Raw genomic sequence first — 12,819 nt, forward strand, 5'->3', positions numbered from 1 at the left:
ACTAGAAGATATGGTACCTTCATTTAGAGAGACTTCAACATCAAGAAAATGTACCACAGTTTTTGACATTTCATATGTAAATTTTATGACATTGTCACCACGATTATGTTCATCAATAAAAACCTTTAGTACAGAATCATCACCCCGCCAAATTGCAAAGAGATCGTCTATATATCTCTTAAAAAGCAAAAAATGATGGGAAATGTAGTCATTGGACAAAAAAATATCAAGCTCAGCGGAAAACATAAAAATGTTTGCATAGGATGGAGCTACCGAACTGCCCATTGCGCAGCCGCGCGTCTGTAAATAAAACTTGTTATTATAAAGGAAAAAATTGTTATACAAAATGAGTTCCATTAAAGAGACCAAAAATTCAATTTTAACAGGGCTGAAGTTGCTATGTACATCAAGAAATTTTCTTAGGGCTAGCAGACCAAGAGAATGGGGTATAGACGTGTAGAGATTAACAACGTCGATAGTTACCAGATAGCAGTCTTCAGTAATGGTATCAGGACAGTTCAGGCTTTGAAGAAATGATGTTGTGTCCAACAAATAGGTAGGTTGTACTTTGATCAAAGGTTGCAAGATGTCATCCAGGTATGTAGCTATCGGCTGTAGCAAAGAGCCACAGGCCGATACAATGGGACGTCCAGGCGGTGGGAAAATGCCTTTGTGGATCTTTGGTAACGTGTAGAAACATGGGACCACCGGAAACTTGGGGCTGAGAGCGTCTCTGATATCATCGCTGATGATTTTAGCATCAACACCCAGCTGTAGTGTATTGGATAATAGAATTTTGCATTGAGTAGTGGGGTTACTCGTCAATTCTCGATAGGTGGAGGCGTCCAGCAGTTGTCGCATGATTTCTTGATGGTAGTCTGCAGCATCTTGTAGCACAATGGCGCCACATTTATCTGCTTGTCGTATGATCAAATTATCATTTTTGCTCAATGTTTTCAATGCATGTCTTTCTGCAGAAGTCAGATTAGGATGGGTAGAAGCCGATCCTTGAACCACAGTGGGGAGACCATGGTCAATCATGCGAGAGAAAGACTTTATACTCGCATTGGCCGAATGGGGTTCAAAGTTGGAAACTGGACCAAATTTTTTAATAGCAGCAGGGATAGTAGGTTTGGCTACAGCGGGTTGCGGTTGGGAGGCAAAGTATTCTTTTAATTTGATTTTTCTCATGAATTCGTGCTTTTCAATGCGCCATTGAAAGTCATCGAAGCTTACAGTAGGGACGAAAGATAGGCCATGGTTCAGCAGTTTGGATTCGCTGATGGAAAGTTCATAGGAGGAGAGATTAAATATCATGCTTTCTTGTAAGTTGGGGGTCTGCCCGGACGACCTCCTCCTTTTCCACTGCTGGCCCCTTCTGGTGCAGCGTCTTTGTTGCTTGGGTTTGCTCTTCCACGTCCGCGACGGGTCGTCCCGCCTAAAGGGGCATCACCTTGGGTATTATACTCGCGTTCGCTATTGGAACTAGCGTTCTCCTGAGAAGAGTCTGTGTCAAATTGGTTGCGATTTTTGCGAGCAGGTCTTTTGTGACAGCGGAAGAATGGAGGTTTAGTATCCTCACCTGCGTTGCCAGCCAGCCAGCGGTAGACAGTATGCCTGTCGTAATCGCCTTGAACTTTAACAAGTTTCTCTTTTTTGTATAGAATCAGCTCCCTTTTATAAGAAGTTATTTGATTTTTAAGGCGCTCTATCCAATCTGTGTCTTGTACAGCAATCAGACTAGGTAGATGTAGATGTTCAACGTTGGAGATTTTCTCTTTGATGATAACTAGTTCTTTGGACGCCTGTTCAATTACCAGAATCATGAGATCGTAGGAACACTTATTCAGTGTCCCTACCCATTTCTTGCAGAATTGAGGATCATAGCATCCTATTGTTGGACAGTTCCTTACTCGAAATCCCCGTGGGATTAATTTGGTTTTATAATAGTCGCTTAAGGAGAGTACATGGAGATGGTAATCAACCTCTTTCTTTTTAAGACGTAAGAGATCACGGTAGATGATGTCGGGTGTTAGGGTTTCAAGTTCATCATTGATGCCTTTTTCGGAAAGGATTGCAGTAATCTCAGCATCTGAGAATGTGTGTACAGTTCCAATAGGGTAGTGGAATTGACCAATAGAGTTTTCATCAGCCATAGTACAAGAAGCAGCTTGAAGTGTAGAGCTCCGTACAGAAGAATATTGGCAATGTCCACAGGATAGTTGTTTGTTGTTACCCCCATCCCCTTGGTAACCACCTCTCCGTCCTCTATTATGACGCAATATGTTTGCGTCTGAGGGGCGGGCTCTTTGCTGCACGAGCGTCTCAGCTTCACTTTCCTTGATGTCCTCGTCTATAAAGGTACTGTCTGCACTGTTTTCTGTATAACCTGATGAAAATTACATAAATTGAAACGTTGTTATCAACTGGCCTTCTTCGTGATTTATTGACCACTGGCTATGAGTGCCACACCACCGTGCTTCTACAATTTTCCTCTGTGTAGGCACCAGCCGCAGTTATTCTGTTATAGGGAGTGCCGATCCTCTGCCGAATATATTTTTAATTAAATATATATTCATGTGCTTACAGCACATGAATAAAAATAGCATGCCCCTCCTCAGAATAAAATTCCAGATTTTTTTACATCAATTGTAAAAAACAAAACACTTTATTTTAAAAGTTCACCTTCCACTTCACCATAAAAAGATAGCGATTGCTACTCGGTGAATCATGGCGAAAAAAACCTTGAAATGTATTCGCCATCTGGTCATTGAATAGGGTGATTCACCGTTTTAGTCAGAAATTCGCCTTACAGCACAAAATCGCCATAAAAACCTGGCGAATCAGCCTCATTGAATACCGCCCATAATGTAGTTATACTGGGTATACTGTGGGCAATTGTATTGTTATGTGCAAGATGCAAAGCTAAACTAATATAATGAAAATACATTTTATTATTTATGTTCTTTTGTGTGTTTTATCATCCATGTCAGCTGTGTTTATAATTATAGTCATAATCAATTCACTATGTATTGCAGGTTTGCAGAATTTGCAGTTAGTTATATGGGAGAAAAATGGGAAATTGGACCACCTTCTGACGCAGCAGCCAATCTAGCCTCAACAAATGAAAAGGAGACACCTCTCCTCCAAAACACGTACACTTTGCAAAAAACAATTGGAGACACACTGGCGCTTTATAACATGATCGGGCCTGATTCAGACCTGATTGCTGCTGTGCGAATTACCGCTTTTCAAATTAATGTGCACACTGTGCGACTAGATGTGGGCGGGTAGCAAACACTTCACAGCCGAGAAAATATGTCAAAATCCATTAGTTAGACGCTCACCATGATATGATTTTTCCACTGGTCACCACTCATCGCAGGCTCACAGTAGCCAGGGACTTACTCAGTGGCAGCGATTAAATCGGCCTGATCAATGATGGAGCTGACATCACACACCCTCCCCTAATACACTTGGGCACGCCTGCATTATCCTGAGCACGCCAATCGGTTTTCTGGCACGCCTGAGTTTTTCTTGGCACTCCCCTGAAATGGCCGGTTGCCACCATGAGCTCCGGCTTCCTGACAATTACCTTGTAAATGGCTAGAAAAGGCTTGCAGGCATTGGTCCAGATGCACTAAGCTTTAAAAGTGATAGAATGGAGAGTGATAAACAGCTAGCCAATCAGCTCCTACCTTCCATGTCACAGACTGTGTTTGAAAAATGTCAGGCAGGAGCTGATTGGCTCATGGTTTATCACTCTCCATTTTATAACTTTTGAAGCTTAGTGCATCTATCTCATTGTGGCCTATTCGCATACACAGTGTGTCGATAATAAGCCCATGGTTGGAACAGATGTGACAATACATGGCAGCACGGATGGTGTAATGGTTAGCATTACTGCCTCACAGTGCTGAGGTCATGGGTTCGATACCCACCATGGCCCTAACTGTGTGGAGTTTGTATATTCTCCCCGTGCTTGCGTGGGTTTACTCCGGGTACTCCGGTTTCCTCCCACAATCCAAAAATATACAGGTAGGTTAATTGGCTTCCAACAAAATTAACCTTAGAATGTCTGTGTGTGTACATGTAGTAGGGAATATAGATTGTAAGCTCCACTGGGGCAGGGACTGATGTGAATGTTCAAATATTCTCTGTTAAGCGCTGCGGAATATGTATGCGCTATATAAGAAACTGTTAATAAATAAATAAATACATGTAATGGTTTTCTTGCATGCTCTTGTGTTTATGTACTTTGTTAGATGCTGCTGAACCCTTGTAGTACCATATAAAGGATGATGATAATAATAATGGGAAGCATAATAAAACAATTTCTAAACAATAATTATAATAACCATGTGAGTATACTTTAAGTAAGATGAGAGCATAAACTAATATTAACTTTTTCCTGAGAAATTCAATATAATGTACATTGTTCATGTTTTTTTTTTTTGTTTGGAAGGATGCTGATAAAGAAAAGAACATTCGGTTTCAGGTAAACAGAACTTTGAGTGGTCATCCTGGTTGAATTACGTATGTGCTGCTGGGTCCTCTAAACATTTTACATGTTCAGAATTGCACAACATTTTGGAACAATACAGTGTGACAAGGTTTCACTAAGATTCCATCTGGTAACATCGTTTGACAAAACTGCTGTTTTCAATGAAACGTCTATGCACATGCAGTTTATACATATCTGCGATCAATGCTGTGTGTTTCTTGGCTTGTCTGGATGAAGATTTGAGGTAATTGCATAGCTCTGGATCAGCTGCTGCCACGTTGGACATTATTCAGAATCTATTTTTACAAATCTGGCTGTAAACCATCACCTCCTCAACAGCATACTAACTGGGAAATGTTATAGCTTGTACGGACTGCCGTTATCTAAGCATAGGTTAGTCAGTGATATTAGATTTTGATTCTATAACATAATGTAAGCTATTTGCAATCTTAGTTCTCTTTATATTTTATGCTCTTAAGCCTTTGAGTGCCAAGTGAATTTGTCAAAATAGGTGTAAAAATGTAAATATAATTATAAATATACATTTTTTATTTCAATTTATATAACAAATGTAAGCAACGCTGGCATCTTTAGCGGATATTTTGCACATCCCTCACAGAGATTTTGGCACTTGGTTAAGAATTGCTATTATTGTTTTTTACCTATTAATAAAGTTTTGTTGCAATCTTTTCAGTCTGAAGAGTTTGGTGAAATAATACCATAATAATTCAGATTACTATAACCACACAATGTGTAATTTTTGTCCTTTTATTCTGTGATAAAGCAGATTAATGTTACCATGGTACTTTTTGTAACATAAAAGAGATTAAGGGGGTATTCAATCCCAGGCACTATTTCCGACAGGGGAAATAGCGCCCGCCACCTATTCAATGCTATTCACCTATTCAGTGCTGCCGTTTCCAACAGCATTAAAGGCAGATTTTGACAAAACAGATCCGACTGTGTTTCTTGGCTTGTTTGGATGAAGATTTGAGGTAATTGCATAGCTGTGGATCAGCTGCTGCCACGTTGGACCTTATTCAGAATCTATTTTTACAAATCTGGCTGCAAACCATCACCTCCTCGACAGCATACTAAATGGGAAAAATATTATAACTTGTATTTACTAATGCACAAACTGCCGTTATCTAAGCATAGTCAGTGATATTCGATTTTGATTCTATAACATAATGTAAGCTATTTTGAAACTTAATTCTCTTCATATTTTTTGCTCTTAACCCTTTGAGTGCCAAGTGAATTTGTCAAAAAAGGTGTAAACATTTTTATATAATTTTTTCTTAATGTCATCATTATTGTCCTTTTATTCCGTGATAAACCAGATTAATGTTACCATGGTACTTTTTGTGACATAAAAGAGATTAAGGGATTCAATCCCGGGCGCTATTTCTGACAGGGGAAATAGCGCCGGCCGCCTATTCAATGCTTCCATTTTCAACAGCATTGAAGGCGGATTTTTACAAAACAGATCCGACTTTGAAACCAGTTGGATTTGTTTTGTCGGAAACGGCCATGGATTGTCGAATTCACTCCTGTTTCTTGATAATTCATGGCCATTTTAACTGAACACCATGTAACTAATGCAATCTTGAATAGAGTGTAAATGGACATGCAGATACTGCCCCTGTAAACTGTCCTACTTAGTAAATATGTATATATATATAATAAAATAGTGGATTTTTTATTAATCCATTCAATTTTCTATTATCAAATGAGGGCTTATAAGTAAACCAATAAAAAAAAATTGTAATGAACACAAAGCTTTATTTTTCCTTACTAAATGGTGTTTTAATAAAAAAAAACAACAACCATAAGGTGGGAGGTGGGGGGTGGCCATTATTGTTGTGCCTAGGGGTACCTTCACCCCTAAATCCGCCACTGATTCCAGTGTACCTGTGTTCTGTATTGGTGCACTGCCCTGTGTCTTCACTCCATTTAATTAAGGTGTTCCACACATGTGATGTTTGGGTGCTTTGCCCTGTGTGTTTGCTCCATTTAATTGGAGCAGTATGGATGGTGTAATGGTTAGCATTACTGCCTCACAGCACTGAAGTCATGGGTTCAGTTTCCACCATGGCTCTAACTGTGCGGAGTTTGTATATTCTCCTCATACTTGCGTGGGTTTTCTCTGAGTACTCCAGTTTCCTCCCACAATCCAAAACTATACTGGTAGACTAATTGGCTCCCAACATATTAACCCTAGAATGTCTGTGTGTACATGTGGTAGGGAATATAGCTCGTAAGCTCCACTGGCGCAGGGACTGATGTGAATGTTCAAATATTCTCTTGCTGCGGAATATGTATGCGCTATGTAAGAAACTGTTAATAAATAAATACATTTAATTAAGGGTTCCACCCATGTGCTGTAGGGTTGCTTTGCCCTGAGTGTTCACTCAAGTTAATTTTAAATAATATAAATAAAGTTTCCAGTACACCTGTGTTACAGAGGTTCCAGTGCACTTGTGTGCTGTATTGGTGCTCAGCGCTGTGTGCATACCCTCCAACATGACCCATTGCATTCGGTACACAATGCTCTGCTCCTGGACTTCCCTGGTAATGTAGGATTGCCAGCACCTGTGTGAAACTAGGTAATTGACGAGAAGGTTGTTTCAACACAGGTGATGACAATCATACATTACCAAGGACGTCCAGGAACAGAGCATTGTGTACCGAATGCAATGGGTCATGTTGGAGGGTATGTCTGTGTTCACTCCATTTAATTAAGGGGTTCCACCCATGTGCTGTAGGGATGCTTTGCCCTGTGTGTTCACTCCATTTAATTAAGGGGTTCCACCCATGTGCTGTAGAGGTACTTTGTCCTGTAGGTTCACTTTTAATAAATTATGGAGGACAACAATTTGGAGGATACATTAAGGAAAGATAAAGGACCACTTCCTAGTGCTAAAGCTGCTGCCATTAGTTATGAGCATGACATAGACAATGAAATGCCATCAACGTTGTCTGCAAATGCCGATATACAATGTCATAGTATAGGGCATGTAAGATCCAAAAAGTCAAATTCCAGTAAAATTATTAAAAAAAAATTGTCAGTGGAGAAACGTAAACTTGCCAATATGCCATTTAAGACATGAAATGGCAAGGAATGGTTAAGGCCCTGGCCTATGTTCATGACTAGTGGTTCAGCTTCAAACAAGGTTGAGCTACACAAGCAAACCCTGCCCTGCGTGCCCTCTGCCCGCTGTCTTCTGTGTCCTGACTCCTGCGCTGCCCGACCGTGGCTCACAATATCGGCTGTGTGTTAGGGGAACGGGAGTGAACCACCAGACTTGCCCCCTGACTCTGTTGTCTCCCCCTGTATTTGCGGGTGCGTGCGTAGCTAACCTTCACCATTAACAGCCGCATGGTCTTATGAAAAAACAACGTGCCCGCCAAGGCAAGAGATGGACAACAGAAAAACTAGCTAAACCAGACAGGACAGGCTGGGGACCCCCTACAATACCCCAGGTTTAATCCCTGAATGTTCACAAGGGAAGACACGCTGTGCGTGCTCCCAGAGATGTATAGTGAACACAATGCACAACATGTATAATATAAGGAAATATAAATGCAACAATGCACAGCAGTGGTATATAAATATATACAATGGAAGACTCCTGACTTATCTCTGAGGATGGAAAATGGAGACCAACACAGGAGACCCTCTGGACAGATCGGATGGACACCAGATGCCACAGCAGGAGAAGGCAGGGGCACAGGGACAGGCACTGGCAAGACTGACACTGCAGGGAAACTTCTGCTGGAACCGGGAACACTCTGGATGTGGCAAGGCAAGACAGAACTCCTCTAGGACATAGGAGCTCAGACCAACTGACTAGCTCACAGGACTGGGAACTGGAAACTAGGAGCTCTCTGGAGCAGGAACCTAGACAAAACAGACTAGCACTGAGGACTAAACAGAACTACAGTATAACCGTCAGGGTCTGCATGCTGAGAACCTAACTAAATAACCTTGCATGCAGCCACACCCAAGAAGTAGGGTATGCAAGAAACCCAGGGAGCTGGATCCACAAAACCCGGAGTACCGATCCAGGAAAAACACACAAGCCGGGTGGCTCAGGAGTCAGTACACAAAGCAGGTATGTCCGTCGCTATTTTCAAGTCTCCGGCTGGACCGCGAGCCAATAGGAGCTCGCGTCCCAGCAGCCAATCAGGAGCGGCATTGGTGGCTGCTGGACTGCAAGGTCCTATTGGCTTGTGGTCCAGTGGGAGACTTGAAAATAGCAGCGGACCGACCTGCTTTGACTGACTAAACAGCCGGGCAGCGGGTGTGGTACAGGGGTCCGAGAGTCAGGATCCCGACAGTCATTAGCCCAACGTCGGGATCCTGACTGGCCGGACCCAGACAGAATGGTGAGCACAATGAATGAGTGGTGTGTTATATAGTATGTAATGGGCATCAGGATGTGTGGCACAATGTGTAATGGGCATTACGGTTTGTTATATAGTATGTAATGGGCATCATGTATGGCCTTATGTATAATTAGCACTATGGCATGTGGCTTTATGAGTAATGGGTATTATGGATTGTGGTATAATGTGTGATGACATGCCTCCTTTCTATTAGGCCATGCCCCCTGTTCATTACACGGAAGGGCCCCGTCTGCTACAAATGGGGGGGGGGGAGGCTTAACATGCCCTTGTTCTGAGCACCATGCCACCTAGCTACACCACTGAGGATATTAATGTAGCTTAGGAGGAAGTTTATGAGGTGGATTCTGATGGTGATGTGGACTGTGTAAATAAGCCACCGGAGGAGACAGTTGTTGTCCATCATGCCTGGGCAGAAGACCAAAAGATCTACATCATGTTCTGGAAATATTTCTACCCCAATATCCAGAAGAAAACTGTCTAGCCATATGTAGCACATGTAAAGCTGTACTTAGTAGGGATAAGGATGTTAGCCAGCTGGGAACATCCTCAATTATACATCACCTGCTGGCATTCATCATAAGTCACTATCAAGTTCAGAGACTTTGGCTAAGAGCGCAAGCAGTCCATTGACACCTAAATCCATTTGTCCTGCAATCCATACCACCACTTCCCTCCTCATCAATTTCCTCATCAGTAGTCCTTCAGGCCATGTCATTGGCATGACTTACTCCTCTCTTATCCGGGATTCCTCCAGATGATCCTACAGTGCTGAGCCTACTGCTGCCGCTTTTGCTGCTGGGAGTAGTTCATCATCCTGGAGAGAAAGTTGCAACACAACTACTTTCACTAAGCAATTGACCGTCCACCAGTTCTTTGTGAGGATAATAAAGTATGACAGCAGTCATCCTATTGCAAAATGGATTACTCAGGCCTTGACCACTATGTTGGTGTGAGACGTGTGTCTGGTATCCGCCATCATTGCAGTAGTAATTAGAAAATTTATGGAGGTAGTGTGTCCCCGGTACCAAATACCATCTCAATTCTACTTCAGCGGGGTGTTCCGTCAGAACAGGGTGTGCAAGCATCTCGTGCACACACGCCCCCCTCTGACGGCTGGCGAGCAACGGCGATTGCTGATAGAATCGCAAGGAGCAACTCTAATGAGAGCTGCTCCATCTGTATCACCTTCCACAGCAACAACAGCAGCAGCAGCACCATTAGCAGCATCTCAAAAATGCCAGCTCGTTTTAAGGCAGGCTATGCTATGTATCTTGCACAATGCCAAGAACCTCTTAGCCAGCATGTCCCATGTTTTGCTTACACAATAAATTTGGTGGTGCAGCATTTCTTGAAAAATGACAGGGGAATGCAGGAGTTGCATTTGGTGGCCCAAAAAAATTTGGCCAATTTTCACCATTCAGCGACTGCTTCCCGAAGACTGGAGCACCAGCATACTCTCTTAAATCTGTCCTGCAATCACCGGAAGCAAGAGGTAGTGATGCAGTGGAACTTAACCCTTTATATGCTTTAGAGCAGGGGTGGGCAACTATTTTGGCTAGGGGGCCGCTTAACAAAACCAGGAAATATTCGAGGGCCGCACACAATATCTTGTGTATATATATATATATATATATATATATATATAACCTCCGATACAGTAGGCGTCACTCCAGGTCTTAGGTGAAAAAACGTGATGTTTATTTATCCTTCTAACGGTCAACGCCGTTTCGGGCAGTCGCCCTTCGTCAGGACCAGAAGAAACAAAATTCAACAGTGCAACAACCAGGTTGTTGCACTGTTGAATTTTGTTTCTTCTGGTCCTGACGAAGGGCGACTGCCCGAAACGGCGTTGACCGTTAGAAGGATAAATAAACATCACGTTTTTTCACCTAAGACCTGGAGTGACGCCTACTGTATCGGAGGTTGTATCAGTGGCTGCAAGGCTACTTGGGAAGGCACCTGGGCACGTTTATGTGGCTGAGCGAGGAGTGCCGGACACCCCATATGTTCTATATATATATATATATATATATATATGGGCCATGTACTGCGGACTCTGTAGGAATTGGTCTGTATGGGTTACAGATGTAGCTGCTAATTTGGTGGTATAAACAGTGGTGGCAGCACTGGGAGGATGGGGCAGCATCTGCCTGGCATTCCTCTCTCTTCAGGACCAGCGGTCCAGTCTAGGGAGCTGGGAAAACACCCTATGGATGGAGCATCCATTCTAGCAATGTGCAGGGCAAGAAGCAGAGGCTGGGGAGTGTAACAAAAATAAATGGACACTACCTGGAGGACCAGCACATATAAAGTCAGACCAGATGTGCACAGCATCTACCACTCCTCTTGTGATAGGGGTGTGCTGGCCTGGCTTTCTGTTTTGGGCAACAGGGAGACTGTCTGTGTCTATCACCGCATGTCAGTCATTTTCAGGGGCGGATCCAGAAAAAAATAACTGAGGGAGCACCATAGGGAAAAGAGCAAGGAGGTTTTTTGCATGTGCTGGAAAAATGGGGATGGCCTTGAAATAGGAAATGGGTGATGGGGAGACATTAGATGACATAAAAAATGATGAGGAGACAGGAGCATAATTAACGCTTTGTGTGCTCCATAGTAAAATCATGAAAGTTCCCCCCTCTCACCCATTACAATGCCTTTCAGGTTGGGGGGGGGGGGAGAGTGAGTGAGACAAAGAGGAAGTTGGGGAAGAGAGAGACAAAAGGGAATACAAAGCGAGAGTGTCAGGGAAAGACAGTAATGAGAGAGAGGGTGTCAGGGAGAGAAAGAATTAGAGTGACAGAGGGTATCGGATGCAATAAAGAAAAATGACTAGCGCTCTGGCTATAAATTGGTAATCAATGGTTTACTGATAGGGTGTGGATGTCAAAAACTGCCCAATGTCTAATAGGTGTAATCAATGTCTTAGGAAGATATGACAATGAGGTAAAATGAAATATATTTATTTATCAGGTAGCATGGATGTATTATCAGCATACAAACATGTGGGGTGGGAAAGGGGGGTGAGAGGGAAGGCCCTTGTGGAGGGATCCGGGGAAAGCAAGTATGTGGCTGCAATAGCCTGATTGTCCAAGTTCACAGAGGGATGTATGGTCCCAAAGCAGACACCGCTTCACCTCCTGCGGTGAACGCGGTCTGTGTGCTCTGGATGGGGGTGGGCAGTGGAGGGGAAAACAGTCACAAGTCCCAGCTGCGGTATTGTTCGGTTGCTGAAATGGTTCAAGGGGTCATGGAAAGTGTCCAAGTGGCGCCCAGTCCAGAGCGTCCTCCTGCTGGTCCTGGCGGTGCACCCAACACTTACCTGATACCCGGTGGTGTCCTCTCTACGACCGTCCCACGTCGCGCTGAGTCTGGCTGTGTCCTGCTGGTGTCTGCACAGCCGTGCAGCAGCACCAGTGAAGATTCCGCGTCGCTTCCACAGTAACCTCAGTACTTCCGGGTCCCGCAGCTGTGCGTTCGCCGGGTACCTAGGGTCACTGGAGTAACATGGGCTCGACTCCCGGTGGGGAGGAGGCTGCTGTAATGATGGCTGAGTAATGGAGCTGTGGTCCAACGCGTTTCAACCCCTCTAGGGTCTTTATCAAGGATGATGTTCTGTGGTGTGCTATTGCTTTTTGAAGGTAGTGAGCAAACCCCGCCCCTTAGAGGAGGGCGCTCATTGGTCTGTGTAGTTGTCCATCAAAGGTATTATGCAGTGTCATACCTGTTCTTAAGGTTGCGGATGTCCATTATGAAGAGACTTTGATTAATGTTTCCATATGGTTTGATTTGAAGGGCATGACGGGTTATATGCGGAACCTGATGTTTTGTGAGTTTAATTGAGGAAAAAAGAAGGTTTATAAAAAAAGAGAAAATTTTTTAAAAAAAAAGAGTGGACACGGCATGTG

General features: G+C 43.3%; 1 long non-coding RNA gene across 1 annotated transcript in view; it reads left to right on the top strand.

Annotated features, from left to right (window-relative positions):
• Positions 1–4,562: 4,562 nt before the first annotated feature.
• LOC146058854 (uncharacterized) overlaps positions 4,563–12,819 on the top strand; it is a 39,304-nt gene continuing 31,047 nt past the window's right edge. The window contains exon 1 of the long non-coding RNA XR_014470007.1: positions 4,563–4,748. This is a non-coding gene — a long non-coding RNA (uncharacterized LOC146058854). The remainder of the gene's footprint in view (positions 4,749–12,819) is intronic.

Source organism: Crinia signifera, chromosome 2, assembly GCF_055691185.1.
Source record: "Crinia signifera chromosome 2, ASM5569118v1, whole genome shotgun sequence".
Taxonomy (NCBI): Eukaryota; Metazoa; Chordata; class Amphibia; order Anura; family Myobatrachidae; genus Crinia; species Crinia signifera.